The following is a 17,021-nucleotide window of genomic DNA, read 5'->3' on the forward strand; positions in this document are numbered from 1 at the left end:
ATATTCATTGGCCACAGATGTGGTTTTGCAAGCTGCTCCAAGGTTAGAAGTCATCCTCCTGACATTGCAGAGCAAACTCTAGGTTAGCAGGCTGTTTGCCAGAAGGCCTCTAACTCTAGCACGTATTTACGTCATTCCTGATGTCAACAGCTAGATGATTCCAGCTCCTTACTGGAGGCAGGGGGGTCACAAATGGAGGCAAACCTTCCAGTCACCACAGTCAGTTTTCCAGAAGTTTGAAAGGAAGAGTGAACTCCTTCGTTGCACTCGGTATTTAACAGAGTTCGAAACGGGAGCAGAGCAGCTGGTGTGAAATGCTTTTAATGGCTTGGTCTGCTAAGGAGTTGCTGAGGTCTAATCCTATGTTTGTTTACTCAGGGATTTCAGGTGCAGATAGAGGAAACCAAGAATCCAAAATGCAGGGCTTACCAAATCCAATCCACACTCCAAAGAATAATTTCTTGGTTATCAGAATTGCATAATGATGTGGGATGCGGCTGTCTGGGCATTCAGAGGCAGAGAAACACAGGTAAAGCCACAGGCAAAGCCTAGCGTTAAGTGCAGTCAAGGGGAGTTCTGCCATCTGCTTAACCAGAGCAAGATTTCATCTCTGGAAGCCTGTCATGGGATGACACTATGCCACAGTGCATTCACAGTGTTAACAGTTGCACACAGTTTGGTACTTTCTCGCTGTTTTGGTGACTGTCAAATGGTCTTTGTCTTCAAGTGAAATCTTTGATGGGGCTGCATTGCAAACTAAGCTTCCATTTTTTTTTCCCCCACTGTCAGTGCTCTCCCTTTTCCAGTGTCCCACCTCTCACTGAGGTGCTGTATTACATTTCTGGACTGAAAGACTTTCTGTGCCCAGAAAGAGAAGAGACAGACAGACTGTGCCCTCTCATGTGAACAGGATCAGCCTCCTCTGCAGCTTGAAAACCACATAAGCCAGGCAAGGATTCCAGGTGGTGTTTATCCCAAAGCATTTCCAACAATCCCACAAGAATGTTAATTACTGACACCAACAATCTTGTTCTCATTCATATAATGGGAGTGCCTAAAGGTCTTACCTGAGGTTGGTCCTATTGTATTAGGCACCGTACAGTCACACAGTAAAAGCAAGTCCTCTCCTCTGAGAAGGCAGAAGGAAAAATGAGTGAAGGAAAGGTGCTATCAATAACTGCGACTCCCATACGTCTCCAGTGCTGCTGGAGGTCACTCACAGCTGGCTGTATCTCATGCTACTGCTTCAGATATTGAAAACTGAAGAGATGTATGTATATATAATGATTCCAGGAGCCCCTGTTGTAAATACTGGCTAAAGTATTCCCATTTTAAGTTGCAGAAACTGAAGTCAAAGAAGTCATAGAAACTTGTGGCAGCATTGTAAATATGAACAAAATGACCTCAGTCCGATAAACAGAAACAATGGTCATTAGTGAAGATAGGGACAATGATCTGTAGAAACAGGGAAGAATACTGACATTAGATTATAGACACGCACCAGGACAGAGTCCTGTTGTCTGTAGTGAGGGACTGATTTCTTCATACACTCCTCAGGTATCCCATTCAACTTAGAGTTTTAGTTCCTGCTACTGGAATGCTACTCTGAATCTCATCTCCCTTCCAGATACTGTGAAGGAGTTTCTATGAAATGTAATGGATTTTTTATGGAAGAGATATTTGTTTGTTTTTCCTGAAGGAATGGAGGCCAAGAAAGGCAGGAAGCTGTGCTGCTGCTGCAGAAGTCCGGAGGAGAGCATGGTCACGGAGCTCATAGAGCAGAGGAAGTTTCCTTGCAGAGGGTAGCAGCAGTGATACAGCCGTGATTTGCTAAGGGGAGAAACAATCTTCTGTTCCCAGCAGCTTCGAGTTTGAAAGCAGAACTACACCTTGAATCATTCTGCATAGATTTTATTGTAAAATCATTTCTAACCTCTTGCAAATTTCAAGCATCTTCAAAAGCAGCACAAATTTGCCAGTGTTTCTTCCTGGTTTTCAGAAGTTCAGCTCCTCACCCCCATCAGTACTCTCTGACTCTCTCTTGGATGCAGGACTGAGCAATTTGGAAAAAGAGGGACAGTTATAAAAACAAGAATGCATTTCACAGAGAGGAATGGTACCACACTGACAGCTCTAGCAGATAAAACGTGGGCAGCCTTCAAATAGGTAAAGTGTTTGACTCGCTAAGGCTGTCAATCTGGCACTTTTCACACACATTAATTTTACTTTCTTTTTTTGCCTAAACATCCCTTCGGGGCAACAGCTCTGGAAAAACACCACCATCCTGCAACTTCTCCATGCTCCTCCCAGGAGACCAGTGATGAAAGCCAGGAGAGCAAAACATTCAACTCTGATGTGATATGAAATGTGGGTGATCGTGCCATGAACCACTGCATCTTCCTGACAGTCATGCTGCACATTAAGCACATCAGGATCTATAAGTCTGCTGTCACAATGTGGTTTTATCACATATTTTTATTTCCTTAGCACCTGAATGGCAGCTTTAGAAATCAAATTACAGTCTGAGTGCTACAGGCTGAAGCACCCTGACTGAGCCACTAAATCAGACTAATTGAAACAACAAATAAGCCCAAATAGCAGTTCCTTAGGAAAATGCTGCCCTTACAACACACTGCTTTTACTTCCAACTTAACTTGACTGGACTTATTGACTAGGTGGTATTTCTGCTACTGCATTTGATGTCTATTGATTCTTAGAAATATGAAATGAGTTTCAAAGAGGTCAGAATATGGCTTTGTGTCCATGTGAGACACAAAGCCCTTCGGAAATACTAAAGGGAGCAGTGGGAACTACAGAAACCTAAATGAGGTCTTCAGTTCACACCAACAGAGATCAGTGGTTTCCGAAGGTCACTGCCCATTGGCAGCCATGTGCCTTGCCCCAAAAGAGGAGAGAGGCTGAACCACTTCTCAGCAAAACTGCATCACACTGCAAGGAAACATTGCCCAGGCTGTCGTTCCAACTGCCACCCCCTCCACTAACCCATGTCTTCGAGAAGGAAGATGCTCTGAAGACCCAAGGTTGTAATGGCACATCGTTCTTCAGTGCAGAGCGAGGTGCATGCTGGCAGGGAAGTCTGGGAGGAAAATGCTCCGAACAGGTAGCGGAAATTTTCCGGATTTGCAGAAAAGCAGGATGCCTTCACACTCCCAAAGGCACTGAGCTAAAACAGATCATTATCAAAGACTGGAGAGAATTCAAAGGTTTGGAATAAACTCACATTGCTAAAAAAGGAAAATTAGTAGAGAAAGAGGCTGAGGATATCAGAAGTACCTTTCATTTCTGAAAGTATTCAGTGAGAAACCTATTTCTCAGAATGATTCTCATTGTATGTTCAAAAACCTTCGTTGAGGGCTGAAAAGAATTTGAGGTTTATGTCTGTATCATCTGGAATGAACATTTACATTCTACGAAGAAAAGAAACTGTATTTTTCAGATGTGAGCCCTCTGAGGCAGGTAACAAATAAGATATATTTGACAGAGGAAGAAAAGCTTTCTCACAAATCTGCTGTTTTTCCAGACCCCAAATGGCTGCAATCTGCCTTCAGAACCCTTTCAGGCTGATGCTTGCTTCTCGATCTGTTAGTTTTGTCTAAACCACTCTTTCTAATGGTAGTCCACCTTATTCCTTCTGACCTCTGCCGCACTCACCAGGTACAAGGCGACAGACATCTGCTCCTTCTGGCATTGTCATCACCATATCTGTGTGAGCCACTACCTCTCCTGCTGCCAGGTCATTCTAGGAAGTACTTGGAGAAAAGGCAGCATAGGGGAAGACAATGTATAGGATTACTGACATGCTTCTAATGTTTACTGCCACTACTGCTGTTAATGTGTGTTTTTACTCAAGAGCAGAGCACGTGTACTAGGCTCAGCATAAAAACAGTGCTGTAAAAAAGTACCAATGAGAAACAATAGGAACAAAAATCACACCAAAATCCTCTTTTACTCTCTTTTTTTTTAAGCATCCCATGCTATTTCTGTCAAAAATAATATGCTGGGTGTTGTACCCTATGGAAGACCCCAGACAAGAGCATGCAGAGAGCGAGCAGTGACTCCAGCACCTCACTGTGAGCCATTTCCAAACCAGGAGGATGGAGTCAGTCTTGTCCATGGCTACAGCCACTTCATATTCAGGAAAGGTTTTCTGATTTTTATTTGATGCAGGTGAACAATACGACTGTGTCAGAAGCAACATATGTAAGAAGCCTTGCACTTCACCTTAAAATAACAGCAATGATCTCCATACTAGAAGGACCAAGCACAGAAAACTATAGGACACTTTAACCTGAATAATGTATTTGCAAAGTTGAAAAGCAAACTGAACTCAGGTAAGCAATCAGATAGACTGGGTTTGGGAACAAGCCACTCAGTAGCAGATATCTGACTCGCAGTTAATGAGGGTATCAGTAAGTCCTGTAATGGATCTGTTGAACCACAGAAGCTGACTTGGAGATCACTTTTTAAAGGTCTGAGGTCAGCAAACCAACCTTTTAAAAACATACTGGAAAGTCACCGGCTCCCTACTACTGCTTACTGAGAGAAGACAAGTCCAGTAATCCAAAAGTCTGCAACAGAAGGGAGTAGGGTACAGGTCTGCAGTTAAGAAGCACAAATCCCACACAATGGAATGGAACAGTGGAGTGAGCAACAGAAAGCAGTTCCACCTTTGGAAAAAGAGATGGGAACTCAGGTGATGACACCAAGAATATATGAATGCCAACACAGCAGTCAGCACAGACAAAATCCACATTCATCCTCTCTCAGTACTTCAAGGTCTCGAAGTGACACCGTAGCAGAACGGGAACAAACCACAGCCTGAAAGATAAAGGGAAATTCAGTAACTGGAAGTTGTGCACCAACTAGGAGCAGTGATAATTATCTCCAAAGGCTACAGGCAGTTTCTTGAAAATGGGCAGAAGTGAGCAAAAGTGCTTCAAGTCAGCATTCACAGTGACCTTCTTTCAGACTAAAGGATTTTGCTGTTAAATGTATGGGGAACCAACAGACAGCAAAAGAGATGGCCTGAAATATTAGCTGCCTGTACAGCCGTGCTGAAAAGCCTTTTCACATGAGAAGAATACCTTCACCACAGCACCTGAACAACAGTGAGGATTTTTTTTTTTAAAAGGGAAGTCTGCACGGGGTGCTGAGTAAAGCTGAACAGAGCCCACCTATCACAAAGCTCATCTCCTACATAAAATTCTTACATGAAATATAGCAGACATTAGAGGAAGGGGTGAAAAGGCTCACAGCTCTCTGAAAGATAAGAGGAAATGCAGAACTGACAGCAAGTGGACACTCACGGGTCACCAGAGAAAGGGGAAAAACAAAACCCTTTGTGATTACAGTTGAGCACAAATAAATACATAGGGAAAAAAATATATATTCTGTTTCCTGTAAGGAGTAAAGTTTGGGGGGAAGTGGACTATGCCAAATATTTCTCTCTGCTGGAGGCATCAGCCCGGGTCTGACAGACACATTAGGAAAACAGAGCATACGTTTGTGCATATTCAATAGCCCCTATGGGAGACATAATTTTCTCCAGCAGCCATTTGGGTTGTGTTTGGCACTTGAACTGTTTCATGGGCTTTGATAGCCTAGGATCTGCGTAGATGATGTTTTGTTCTGTGGGGAGAGAGCAGAAGCACATGACCAAAGGCTCTGATCAGCTTTCGAAAGACCCAGACCAGCAGAGCTCAACCAACAAAACTCCTTTGTAATGGAAATGCTGTACCTAGGCATGAAATTAGAAAAGCAATGTGTACAAGGAGATTACAATGAGATTGAAGTCATTCCCAGTATTCCCACCCTAGCAAAAAGAAGGCAAAGTTAAGATACCTTCAAGTAGTGAACTGTCTACCCAATTTAGCTGCTCAGGCAATCAATGACAGATCTTTATGTGGAAGAGCATTCTCTAGAACTAATATACAGATATTCACAGGGAAGCTGAAAGGAGCTAATTAATAGCCCCAGATAAACAGAGTTAAGTGCAAAACTGGACATAGATCTTTACAGACCAGTGCTGACCGAGCTGAATTCTCTCCTTGCACTCTCACTAGCACTTATGACCCCGGTGAGGCATAAAGATTAATGCTTATACAAAAAGCATTTGCTTCCCACTTTTCATGAAGCGCTTGTAGGCTGACTGCTTGAATGTTTTGTCTGGTTTCAATTAGAGACAGTATTAGTCTTTACATACAGCCTTAGCTGGGAGTAGTATTGCTCTGGACAATTGAAGCTGCTGACAACCCCTGTCCCATTCAAGAGGAGCCTGAAGTGACACCTTTCTATCCTTATCTTTACAATTGCGAGGAAGTTAACTCAGTAATAAGTTGGGCTCTGTTTACATTCCCGAATGACCAGCTCCATTCGTGTCAGCGGGGCTGCCTGTCTGCAGCACAGTCTGAAGTCCTCCGGTGCCCTGAACTCCAGAACTTTATTCACAGCTAACCCACAAATCACTGGGCAGGCAGGGGATGTTGAAAAGTCGTGTAAATTCTCTTTGTACCCAGGAGGCGCAGCATAAGAGGCTTCAGGAGGAGTTTTGAGGCTTTCCTGGACCACAGGATCCTTCCTGGGGCACCACACATACCAAACAAACTTTCTTAAACTGTTCTGCTCTGTGCAAAGGGGATGCCAAGGGCCTCTGTCATCATGGCAAACACTCTGGTGAGCTGAATGCACTCACCAAATGAGTGAAGCTGCATAGGCCAGCTCGCTGTGTGAGCAACAAGCTTCTGATGCTCTGAAACAACACCTAGAGGGAAGCATCTTCCTATTTGACTCTGCTTGCTCTCTTAATTAGAGTTCTGTAATTGTACAGCAGTAGGAAGAACCTGGCTCCCTTTGGAGAGACACTGCAGAAGTGTCCAGTGGGGACATTTTCCAACATCAAGGCCTATCTAACTGCAGGAAGGGTTCCCCAGCCACCAGTACATACAGAAGCTTAGGGCTATGTGCTAAGGTTCTTTCCTAGGAGAGGTAAAAAGAAGCAAATTTGAGGACTGGACTCCACATGGTCTTTTGCAGTCATACACCTGGGATAAAGCTCTCCTCCAAAACAACATACACCAAGCTCTCAAAGGAGGGGGGGCACAGGGAGCAGCCTGCACACCCTGTGCCTCTCTTCCCTGCAGAATGCAGGCACAAAGACCTGGTATCCTCCTCCCTGACTGTGCATTAAGAACAAGTGCTACATTATCTCTTGTACAGCACAGACATCTGGATCTAACCTTAAACCCCCCTTCATTTCTGTGGAGCACAGCAACACATCCATGGTGCTTCAGTGTCATTGTTAAGCTTAGCAGTCCCCCTCCAAGACCTAGGGGTGGAAGGTCCAGCACAAAAAAAAGCATTTATTTTAGAACTAAAAGGTAAAAGAGGACAGCAAATAACAGAAACAGCCTGAAGGAACGGATAGGATTTAGAGAGATGTAATATGCTTGAGAAAGGTAAATCTCAGATGCAAGTGATCTTGCCCCCCCACCCCCTCTGGCTGACACGGTGGCATTGCAGAGCTGGCTGTCGTTCCCCCAGCCAGCTCCCTTGGCTCCAGCTTCTCAGAGGTGCCTTTCCATGTGGAAGCTAAAGATCATTAAAATCTTCCAGAGGACAACCATGAGACCCAGCCAACATTCCTCCCTTCAATAAATAAAACAGTTTCTAGCATAGGCAGCTCTGTGAATTATTGCAGAGCACATAATAGTCCCTGTATTTCCCTACACAATCACTGCGCTCCCCAGATCTAACTCATTACTGTGCTTAGCGAAGCGCTTTGAACTGCCTCAAGCATGAAAAGCACCATATAAGAACAAATTTTATTCTCATAAAAAGGTATTAAGGCAAGTTAGAGGCACTATTGACACACATGATATGTTATAATTGGCAAACGTTCACAAAGGCAAAATCCAGCTTTGTGCGTCAAGCTGGAGGGTACCTGTGTGCATGTGGATTTTGTCGTGAGTGCATCCCCTTCTCTGCCCTATAGCTGTCTCAACTCCCACAGACAAGTTCTCAAGCTGCCTGAGAGACACAGCAAAACCACCGACTTATTCAGGAGGAGAAATGAGGACTCTGCTTGACCTGATTTTAGAAGGGCACATGAACATTGCTGGCTGATGTCTGGCATTATCCATCTGCCTGTCCGTCCTTCCTGACCCATCATTCCCCCACAGCCATTTCAGCCAGCATCACACCACCACCGAGGATCAGAACTGCGCCCTTGCACCTTAGCTGAGGCACGTTCCTGTCTCACCCTGTCCACACTGCTCTGCTCAGCTGTGACTTGCAGCACCCTCTGTTGTTCCCATGCTGGACTTCACCCAGCTCTTGCTCCCTGCCAGGACTTCTCCTTTCCTGTTTCACTTTCTGCCTTCCAAAAAGCTCTGTCTCTCCTGCTCTGGACACTTATTCCCTGCTTGCTAATCTTGCCAAATACTTTCTTTCTTTTTTTCACAAAAAAAAATAAAAAGAAATGGAGAGACACTGCAGATACAAGACTGAGACAGCAGAAGTCCTAGTTAGGAATAGCTTGAACCCCAGTAAGTCCTAATGACCCAGAACTCCTGGAAAATAAAGTTTGGAAGTGTGAGGTCACTCATCTACATGAAATTCTTCGTGTCAGTGCTGCGATTAAGGACATTATCGGAGAAGCCAGGAATGTTCTTGGGGTTGGTGGCAGTAGGCAGAACATTTGTGTGGGCCCACAGGAAAAAGTTGGGCTGTCCCAAGCTGATGTCATGTCCCAGAGGGACATCAGAGTCAGCACTCTCGCTGCCGTCACTGCCAGACAAAGACAGACAAAGACAATACATTAAATATTAAAGAGAATATTGAGAAGTAACAAAAACTAATACAGGAACCACAGCACTATGTGCTTCAGGCACATGTGTATGCACGTGTCTGCAGCCTGCCCTGTGCACTCATGCAATCATCCAAGCTCCTGGCCCAGAAGCTACACTCAATCCCTCACACTTTCCATTGCCTCAAATTCCTTCTTTAAGAAGGAAGCCTTGTGGCCCATTTCAAAGCACTGGCAGCTGCTTTTTGGCTAGACTGCACAGTGTTTTCCAGCAGGTCTCAGCAGTTTCTCTTTTGAGCTGTGAGGTATTTGGTAAGCTGCAGAGGTCACACACTCATCCCAGAGGGGAAAGCTGTGCTCCCATCATACATTTTCCTGTGCATGATGGTGCTGATGCAGCTCCAAGCCTACCTTTGGCTTCGTGGTCCACCACACAGCCTGGTGAGCAGGTGAAGGAAAGACTAAGGGAAACTTCTGAACATCTGAAGTGCTCCAGGCTTCCTGTGCCAGGGGAGTGAGGAATTGGGAAAGCATACACATGTTGGCACCTTCTCCAAAGGCTGCACACCAAGATCCTCATTCACTTTTTATTCTGGCACTTCCCATTGGTTTCAAGAGGAATTTCAGTGGAGCCCATGTCTCAGGATTTAACCCACGATGCACCTACACATCAATGATCTGCATGTATGTAGAGGTCACAGGACAGAAATCCCATTCTGCAAGGACCTGACCATGAGATGGAACACTGGGCTCATGGTGACAGCTGTGTTGAGAGCAAATATTTCTAAAGCAAGAGTTTGATGCATGTAGTATTTCTGTTTCAAGCACACAGGAAACACTGCTTGAGAGCCTTAAATTCTAGTGTGCACTAAAAGGGTTTTTATACATCTCAATCTAGTTACGTTTTCTTGGCTGCCCTCCACTCTGCCCACAGACTGCTTCAGGAAAAGGAGGAAACTCTTATCAGCATGCACAAAAATAGGGAGTTTTCTTCCACCACACAGTGAAGAACTATTCAATGGGAGTAGTGTCCCACAGGTCCCTTACCTGCGTGTCCAGTGGCCTGCCTGTCCTCACCACTGTTTCAGCTGAGAATGAATTCAGAGGAGTGACCTTGATGTTAATCAGTAGGAAGAGACCTGGACAAGTGATGTGCTCGCGCAGCTTCATTTTTAGATCTTTCCTGTTGGGAGAAATTGAGAACCGCAGATGTTCCACCAAACCAACTCATCCAATTACTGGAGCACTTTGAAAAGGTGATATGGATCAGCCTGACACCCCAAGCTTCTTCCAGAGCGTGCCACGAGCGTGCAGACACTGCACTTCTGAGGAGCACCAAGAACCAGGCAGATTAGCTTTGTGGCTTTTGTTCATTGGTTCTGACTTGCTTTTGACTTCTTGCCTGCTCCCTATTAACACCCCACGGTGCAGTTGTGTTTGACTTCTCTATAACAAACCCTGATTTATATGGCCTCACACAATTCCTCCTCCTTTGTGTGGCCTTGAGAACGGCCTAACAGGCATACTAAAATGGAACCCATTTAAATCAGTCAGTACTGAAGGAGCAGACATCTTCAAAGAGTGTTATCTTTGTGAATCAAATTTCACTCTTTCTGAATAATCAGTTGGTTTTGTTTTTTTAATGAAACGTAGCTTATTGGGGTTTGGCAGATGCTGACAAATACTCCAGTGAGTGGACTTAAAAAAAATAGGTGAAGGCATGACTAAGGTTCACAGAGCTGCACAATGTAAGAGAGAATAGATCCACAGGAAAATCAAACGTGCTCCATTCACCATTCAGTCTCTCAATTACAAGTATCTGAGCAGCTGTCCAGTGAAAGGAATTCAAGCTCCCTATTCTACGGAGCATCTCTGAACACCTCTGATGCTTTTCCACAGGCAGTGCAGCAGAGCCACTGTATTCCTTTCTGTACCCACTGCCTATAGGGAATGTGCCCACCACTTACTGCACCGCTCGCGTCAGGAGCGTGGCTTTCCTTCGGTACAACGTGAACACTCCGATTATGTGCTGCACGTGCCAAACAGGCAGGGCGGGGTGGGAGGGAGGAGAGAGGCTTCAGCTCAGAATGACAGAACCTATTTTTAGGCTCCCAAAGCTGTGCTGCTCCCACTCTGATCTGACGATCCAACACGTGTCACTCGAGATGTCACCAATTCCAGGCAGCCGTGACAGTTTGCAGGGCGTCAGCATCCTGGGGGAGGGAAGATGAGCATCAATTTTTCTGAAGTCTGTAGCAGGAACAAACTGTATCATGGTAAGTATAATTTGATTCATAATATTTAATATTTAGATGAAGTTGCTTTCTTTTTTTCAGCCTTAACATATCATTGCAGTACAGGAGATACATACCTGGCTTCTCCCAGTCTGACAGCCCCTCACCCTCACACATAAAATAAGGCATGACTGGAGATCCACGTCCCAAGTCAGTTCTGTGTAATGGCAGTGTTTACCCAGGGTTGCAGAGTATTTTCACAGTGCTCCACGTGCTGCAGGCCCTGGTCCCTCAGAGACCCAACCACCCCTCTGTTTTTTGGGAAGACTTCCACATGCTCTTAACCTGCTACCAATGTAAGACAGGGGTTAGCTCAGCCCTCTCCCAACACTCCATGTTGGGAGTGACAACTTATTTATGTACCTGAATCCTCAAGCACAACCCAAACACAATGCAAGCACGGTCAGGAGGTGCTCAAAGCCACAGACAGATTTGAAGAGCCTGAGCAACCTCAAAGCTGAGCGAGCTGATGGTGGATGAGGCTGGCAGAGCTCCTCTGGGCCAGCAGCACACTATGCCACCCACTCCCACTTCTGCCAGTCACACAGCCCAGATTCGCCTGGATTCTTTTCCAGCAGATGTTGGCTGGGGGCACAGCACCATTTTATTTAATCACGGTGGAGTTTTGGTACCCCAGACAAAACACTGGAACCAGAGTGTATTTTCACAATCAGTGACTGCAGACTGGTAGAAAATGTCTGCACTGCTTCTTTCTGCTCCACTCTGTGCCTTTGAAGTCATGGTAACAGCCTTTGGATTCAATCCTCTGATGAGACTCCTTGATTTATTAGGTAAAACATCTGGAAAAAATGAAGACTCGTGGCAGTGTAAATCCTCCAGAAGGAGCAGAGAGGTTTCCTCTGAGCAGCACTCCTGTCAAAACTCGAGGAAATCTGAGCCCTGGTGACTGTCTCCGGGTTGTTTGTCGGTTGCAGAGCTGCAGCACAGAATGGACTCGTTCACATTTCACCCACTGGCCCAGAAAGCAGCAGGCAGCCTGGGCTGAGGCCACCAACACGTCAGCCAACAGCCCTCAGTGCTGGGATCGTGCCACAGCTCACTAAATGCTTTTCAGACGCTCCTGCAGCTTGAATGTCGGTAGCAATTCTGCCCTTGACATTAATAAGGTAGCTCCTGTTATAAATCACTGCATACTGTGGAAGCAGTATGAAATGTAAAATACCTCTCTCCCTCAAAGAAAAAGGCAGCAGAGAAACACAGACTGGCCAGAAAGGCATAGTTCAGGTCACCTACACTGTGTTTCTGTGCTGATGAGGGGTGACTTATCCATACCACAACAAGTGGAGGAGCACTGGCTTCAGCAGGAGATGAACATTACTAGCCTTAGAATAACGCTGATTGGAGCGGATAAGACCTGAACAGGTAACAGACAAGGAGATGTGCATTTTGTGAAGTGGTTTTGGGACAAGCTCCAAACGAAGGCAAATAAAAAGGGAAGAGGAATGGAGCGGCAGGAGCAGCTTGCTTTGCTTTGGAGTTGCTGCTGGCTTCTCTGATGAGATGTGTGTGCAGGGCACATGTGTGTGAGCACAGCTGTGTGCAAACCTGTGTAAAATATTAGTGAGATCATGGCAAAGCTAGAAAGCACAGAGGTACTTGACTCAGAATTATTTACTCTCTGCCTCCTCTTGCACACCAGCCCATGTTCCAAATTTCAGCATTCATGTTTTTTCCCCAGAGAGCCATTTTTGACAGTTATTTTCCCATCTAAATCCCCCTTCCAGCCATTTGAATACCACAGTTCAAACACCAGCTTGAGTGCCAACGTTCTTCTTGCAGGGGGTGCGGCGCTGGCAGAGGGGGTGGGGGAGTTTGGGGAGTATTTTTTTAATCAGATAAATGATTGCTGGGAAACCAGCCACTTCTCTCCATTCAATTTGTACTCTATGGGGAATCCACCTAATACCCCTTCTCGGAGTGTGAAGCAGGACAAGATGCTGCATCAAAGCAGGAGGAATGCAAAAGATGGGATGGAGTTCTGGGAAAAAACAACCTGAGGAAGGGGCTGTGCAGAAGCAGGAAGACAAGAAGCAAAGCCAGAGGCACGCATGCATCTCTTCAGATGGAGTGCTCTGAGCAGGGTTAGATGAGCAGCAGGGCTGATGTAAGGAGCATCTCACCTGCGGGGAGGTGGGTCCAGGGCTGCATGGGACACAGGTTCCTATGCAGTGCTGCCCAAGTCTGCAAAATGAGCAGAGTGATTTCACCCCAGCTCCCAGCAGAACTGGGAGCATGCCAGTTCACCCCACCAGTGTAATTGGAACTGATTAATGCTATGTTGGCCGAAGACTGGGAATGGAGACAGCTCCCAGCACATCAGGTTTCAGACATGCTTGCAGGGCAGCACGTCTGGGCAGCCTGCCCTGCCGTCTGGGCATACCTTTTGTTTTGTACTGCTCCAACACCTAAGGCCCTGACCAAGACAAGGCTGCATTGTGCCGGGGTGCTGCATGTGCACGCAGCTAGACGGGCTGCGTCCTGAAGAGCTCGCAGCTAACCAGACAGACAATTAGAGGTGGGGAGTGGAAACAGGTGCACAGAAAAGGAAATGATTTCCCCAAGCTCACGGGTGAGTCAGTGTCCAAACCAAAACCAGAACTCGGTGCCTGATACCAGGCCGCAGCACTTGCCTCTCTTTCATGGGCTAAAACCATTTTTGCCTTTATGCTTCTCACTGACTGTACGTTCACAGAGTTTGTGAAGAACTGCAGGGCAGTGGCACCTGAGTGGTGTCACGGCACGCGTTCCTGGCCTTTTCTTCTGCTGCTGAACAACGAATGAAAAGCTTCAGTAGGAGAGTTGGCAGTGAGCTCAGGAGACAAGGAGGCTTCTGAGGAAGATTGCCCAGGTTGTGTGAGCGACTGCAGTACACAATGGTAGAAAATAAAGGAACTGACTCAGCAGGAGGCAAAGGGGAGCAAGTGGAAGAGTAAGTGGAAAGCTGCAAGGGGAATATGGAATGGCAAGCAGAAATGAGAAAGAAGGCAAGAAAAAAAGCGGGCGTGTTTAGTCAGCATTTTGGATAGCTTCCTTCTGACAGCAGGGCTGTCAAAGATCTGCCGAACACCTCTCCTCAGGAAATCAGGCCAGACACACAGTCCAGTTATTTTGGGCCCCAAACAAAGAAAAGGCATTCTTTGAATTCAGAGCTTGCTTCCATTCCTCAGTCCCCCTGATGTTCCATCTCCAAATCCAAACTGTGTGAAGGTGTTGTTCCCAATACCACCGTTTCCTTTCTCAGGTAAAATTTATGGTTAAAACAACAGAGATCTAAACATGTAATTGAAACCTCTCCAGCATATCTATCAAATCAACTTACTTGCAGACTTCAATTAACCTCTGAGGTTATTGCTTAGAATTACAGATCTCCCTAGGAATGCTACAACCGCTTGTGGCAGGACAAAGGGACGTAGGTAACCCACTGAGGCAAGCTGTGGCATCATCTTCGGAGGGTCTCTTCCAGCTCAGACATCCTCCGGAAAAAAAAAAAAAAAAAGAGATGGCATTTTCTCTTTCTAGGAAACTGTGAAGAAAACATAAATTTCTTCCTCCTCAGATATTGTTTTTTTGTGTGTGTTTAGAGTCCCCAAACATATATGCTTTGTTAAAGCACTGCCCATTTCAGAGGCTTTGTCTTGCACTGGATGATCTCTGGTGGTAGGGATATTCAAGCTGCTTTGTATATTTAGTTGTCCCTAAGTGTCTTTTTGGCAATCTGTTCCAGATTCTAATGATTTTACATTAAGATTCAGGGACTCAGTAATCTCTCCTCTCCCAATCCCCAACAACAATAGAAATATCAACTCTTCAGCCCTAAATCAAACACGAAACTCTCTGAAATCCTCACCTGGAGCCATCTTTCAAAGGTGTCTTTCCCCTGTGACTGTCACAATCCATGGGATCTGCAGTAGTCTCCCTGCTGGAAGGAATAGAAACAGATGATATGAATCAGGACCTCTTCTTGACCGGAATGAGGTGGAGGGGCTGCTTTCAGGCAGCAGATACACCATAAATCGCTGGTTAAGCTTCGCCAATGTTTCTGGAGATGTACTGGGCTGTGGGAGGTTTGGGCTGCTCCATTCTTCCACACTGGTTATCATCTTTCATTTCTTTTACACCTGATACCATGTGGTTTATAGAAATCTCTCTGGACCAAATAAACCATGAAACCGAGCCTCCTTATTCTGTTTTCTTTCTTCTCCTGCCCTTCTTCATTCATTTCCTGGCTCTAAAGCTAAGCAACCAAATCCCCCAGGGTTCACTGGTAAGCAAAGGGAAGCCAGAAATGGCAGGAGAACGGGTCCTGCCCAAATACGAAAGGAAAGGAAAGAGAGAAGGAGTCCCCAGACCTGTTAGAGGGAAAGAGGTCTACCAGTCTGTAACACTCCCAGACTCTATTACACATGGGGCGAGTAAAGGACAGGGAAAACCAGGATTTATGTACCCAGGGATCTGCATCCCTTCAGGAAACAATTCACACGCTGTTTCTTAGGGCTGGCTAGCAGCACTGGGAGGTTTGTCGTTCCCAGCCTGCAGGCCCTGACAGGCTATGTCAGCGCCGGGCTTCTCGTCTCACTTCCCTTGTGACAGTCCCCTGGGTGCTCCTGCAGGCAGGGCAGGGCTGGGTGGACAGACCAGCTGCCCACAGCCCCAGTGAACCCTGCTTCCCCTCACTGCACCACGCTGATGGAACATGTGCAGCAACGAGCAGCTCCCTGAGAAGGAGAAATCCCCAGGCTGGTCATTAGGGAGTTAGATCCCACAGATCATATTCCCCTGCCCTTCCAGCTCATCCACGGGTCCCAAACAAACGGCAGCACATGCTGATTCGGAGTGGCAGGCGTGCTGCTGGCCAGCTGGCTGCTGCTACTTCTCCCAGGGGATGGGAGGCTTTTTGTTCCAGTAGTGGGGGTGGCAATTGGGGTTTCTTTTGCCTCCATCTGGCCGCAAGCCTTCGGGTAATTTGGGGGAATTTCTTATCAATGAAATTACTCACTGCTCTCATCGACTGACAGTTTCGAAAGCAATTCAAGGGGAGATAGGAATGATACCAAGATAAAAATGCAATCACAGAAGGGTTGGGGAAAATCATCTTTCCTTCACCCACAGATTCCTTGATGCTGGAAAACATTCCCCCCCCCACCCCCCTTTCCCATATTCTCCAACTTGCTACAGGTTCTAACATGAACAGCTTCTGCTGGGAGGAGCCGACTGTGCCAAAATACAATAACCACTGCTCCTCCTCTGTCCTCTCCACAGATTATCACACGTTTCAGCTATTGACATGGCCCAGAAAATGGAAGTTGCACAGTGTTTACTAACTCTTCTGCTCCTCTCTGCTTTGCATGGCCCTCTGTGGGGGAGCCAGCTCTCTGCTGTTTACAAGCCCCATCTGCTTCTGTTGCTTTTCTTCACCTGAAGTTACAGCACTCTGTTCAGGATATTGCTCACAGTTGTGTGGGGAACTGCAAAGAGCCGAGGAGGATTTCAGGTGGTAAGGAAGCAGTATGAAGAGAAGAATACAAATCTGTTCTTATCTAAATAGACCTAAAAATAATGAAAACAAGAATAAGACGGCAGAGGAAATTCCAAACAGCCAAGGGTGGCTTTGGCAGCACAATCATTCCAAGGAGAGTTTTCCTTCTATTTTTATTAGAACTTTAACATTTAGAATCAAACCAGAAAGGAAAATAACATGTGCTCCAGTGACTATTTCCCTGAAATTACTCTGCTGTTCCCTGCATTTTCAAGTCTCCAGAGGCAGAGCTACAAGACTTCTTTGCCCAAACCTGTACTGCTGCTGCGAACTGTTCAGTTCAGAGCTCTCCATGCAGTTTGACTCAAGGCCATGTTTGCAGGGGTACGGGGGGACCCTGGGAGTC

Source organism: Cyrtonyx montezumae, unplaced genomic scaffold (genome assembly GCF_038088225.1).
Source record: "Cyrtonyx montezumae isolate F1298 unplaced genomic scaffold, pur_monq_1.0 scaffold_17, whole genome shotgun sequence".
NCBI classification, from domain to species: Eukaryota; Metazoa; Chordata; class Aves; order Galliformes; family Odontophoridae; genus Cyrtonyx; species Cyrtonyx montezumae.